We start from the raw sequence: 3,117 nt of genomic DNA, 5'->3' as shown, positions 1-3,117 counted from the left end.
CCCCCTCCCCCACCCCGCCCCTCCCCCACCCCTGCACGCGCCCCGCCCCTCCCCCGCAGAGAGGAAATCGTTAATTATTGAATTAATTAAAACGAACTTTTTTTTTTTCGTTTTTTTTCTCTTTTTTTTGGAAATTCGGTCGCCTCCTTAAGGCAGAAGGGGGAGGGGCGGCGGCCGGGAGTGGGGGTGGGGTTGGGGGTGGAGCTAAAAAAAATGGGGTGGGGGGGTGAGCACCGGTGGGGTGAGAGGGCGTGGTCAGGGCTGGCCACGCCCACCCGGCCGCGCCCACAGCAGGACGCAGCAGGAGCTCAGGGCCCCGCCCACCTTGGCGGCCTCGCTCAGGTCCAGCGGCACCAGCGACACCCCCGGAACCTTCTGGAACGCCTGGGGGGGCGGGACGCGGGGTTGAGGGGTGTGTCCGAACGTGGCCACGCCCCGCCATGGCTCCTCCCCACAGCCACACCCCCTTTAGCCCCGCCCTTTCCGGCCCCACCCACTCAGAACATCACTTTGTTGAGCCCTGCCCGGTTTTGGCCACGCCCGGGCCACGCCCGGGCCACGCCCAGGCCACACCCAGGCCACGCCCACCTTCTGGCTGCGCGGGAACTCCTCGGGGCCCCGGTGCAGCAGGACCCCCCCCGGGAGCCCCCCCGGGCGCGAGAACACGCAATTCCCGGCGGGGTCGTCGGGCAGCGCCAGCCGCGAGTACGGGTGGTCCGAGAGCTGCTCCATGGCCTGGGCCGGCAAACGAAACCCACCTGGGACCCCCGAACCCGCCCAAAACCCACCTGGGAACCACGAACCCGCCCCAAAACCGCCCCGAAACCCGCCTGGGACCCCCGAACCTGCCCCAAACCCGCCTGGGACCCCCAAACCCGCCCCAAACCCACCTGGGACCCCTCGAACCCACCCCGAACCCGCCCCAAACCCGCCTGGGACCCCCGAACCCGCCCCAAAACCCGCCTGGGACCCCCGAACCCCGCCCCAAACCCGCCTGGGACCCCCGAACCCGCCCCAAACCCACCTGGGAACCACGAACCTGCCCCAAAACCACCCCGAAACCCGCCTGGGACCCCCGAACCTGCCCCAAACCCGCCTGGGACCCCCGAACCCGCCACAAACCCACCTGGGACCCCCGAACCCACCCCAAAACCACCCCGAAACCAACCTGGGACCCCCGAACCCGCCCCAAACCCGCCTGGAACCACGAACCTGCCCCAAAACCACCCCAAACCCGCCTGGGAACCACGAACCCGCCCCAAACCCGCCTGGGACCCCCGAACCCACCCCAAAACCACCCCCAAACCCGCCTGGGACCCCCGAACCCGCCCCAAACCCGCCTGGGACCCCCGAACCCGCCCCAAAACCACCCCCAAACCCACCTGGCACCCCCAAACCCCGCCCCAAAACCACCCCGAAACCCGCCTGGGACCCCCGAACCTGCCCCAAACCCGCCTGGGACCCCCGAACCCACCCCAAAACCACCTGGAAACCACAAACCCGCCCCAAACCCACCTGGGACCCCCCGAACCCGCCCCAAAACCACCCCCAAACCCGCCTGGGACCCCCGAACCCGCCCAAAACCCACCTGGGACCCCCGAACCCGCCCCAAAACCACCCCCAAACCCACCTGGGACCCCCGAACCCGCCCCAAACCCGCCTGGGACCCCCGAACCCCGCCCCAAACCCGCCTGGGACCCCCGAACACGCCCCAAACCCGCCTGGGACCCCCCAAACCCGCCCCAAACCCACCTGGGACCCCCGAACCCGCCCCAAACCCACCTGGGATCTCTGAACCCGCCCGAAACACACCTGGGAACCCCAAACCCGCCTGAAACGCACCTGGGACCCCCAACACTGACCCTGGGACCCCCGAACCCGCCCCAAAACCCGCCTGGGACCCCCAAACCCGCCCCAAACCCACCTGGGACCCCCGAACCCATCCCGAAACACACCTGGGACCCCCGAACCCATCCCGAAACACACCTGGGACCCCCGAACCCGCCCCAAACCCACCTGGGGACCCACGAACCCGCCCCAAACCCACCTGGGAACCACGAACCCGCCCCAAAACCACCCCGAAACCCGCCTGGGACCCCCGAACCCGCCCCAAACCCGCCTGGGACCCCCGAACCCGCCCCAAACCCACCTGGGAACCACGACCCCACCCCAAACCCGCCTGGGACCCCCAAACCCGCCCCAAACCCACCTGGGAACCACAAACCTGCCTGAAACCTGCCTGGGACCCCCGAACCCGCCCCAAAACCACCCCGAAACCCGCCTGGGACCCCCGAACCCGCCCCAAACCCACCCGGGACCCCCAAACCCGCCCCAAAACCACCCCGAAACCCGCCTGGGACCCCCGAACCCGCCCCAAAACCACCCCCAAACCCGCCTGGGACCCCCGAACCCCGCCCCAAAACCACCCCCAAACCCGCCTGGGACCCACGAACCTGCCCCAAAACCACCCCGAAAAAATACCCGCCCTGGGACCCCCGAACCCGCCCCAAAACCACCCCCAAACCCGCCTGGGACCCCCGAACCCGCCCCAAACCCGCCTGGGACCCCCGAACCCGCCCCAAAACCACCCCCAAACCCACCTGGCACCCCCAAACCCGCCCCAAAACCACCCCGAAACCCGCCTGGGACCCCCGAACCTGCCCCAAACCCGCCTGGGACCCCCCGAACCCACCCCAAAACCACCTGGAAACCACAAACCCGCCCCAAACCCACCTGGGACCCCCGAACCCGCCCCAAAACCACCCCCAAACCCGCCTGGGACCCCCGAACCCGCCCAAAACCCACCTGGGACCCCCGAACCCGCCCCAAAACCACCCCCAAACCCACCTGGGACCCCCGAACCCGCCCCAAACCCGCCTGGGACCCCCGAACCCGCCCCAAACCCGCCTGGGACCCCCGAACACGCCCCAAACCCGCCTGGGACCCCCAAACCCGCCCCAAACCCACCTGGGACCCCCGAACCCGCCCCAAACCCACCTGGGATCTCTGAACCCGCCCGAAACACACCTGGGAACCCCAAACCCGCCTGAAACGCACCTGGGACCCCCAACACTGACCCTGGGACCCCCGAACCCGCCCCAAAACCCGCCTGGGACC

Source organism: Anomalospiza imberbis, unplaced genomic scaffold, assembly GCF_031753505.1.
Source record: "Anomalospiza imberbis isolate Cuckoo-Finch-1a 21T00152 unplaced genomic scaffold, ASM3175350v1 scaffold_43, whole genome shotgun sequence".
Taxonomy (NCBI): domain Eukaryota; kingdom Metazoa; phylum Chordata; class Aves; order Passeriformes; family Viduidae; genus Anomalospiza; species Anomalospiza imberbis.
The sequence above is the reverse complement of the archived record's forward strand: the minus strand, read 5'-3'. Positions refer to the sequence as shown.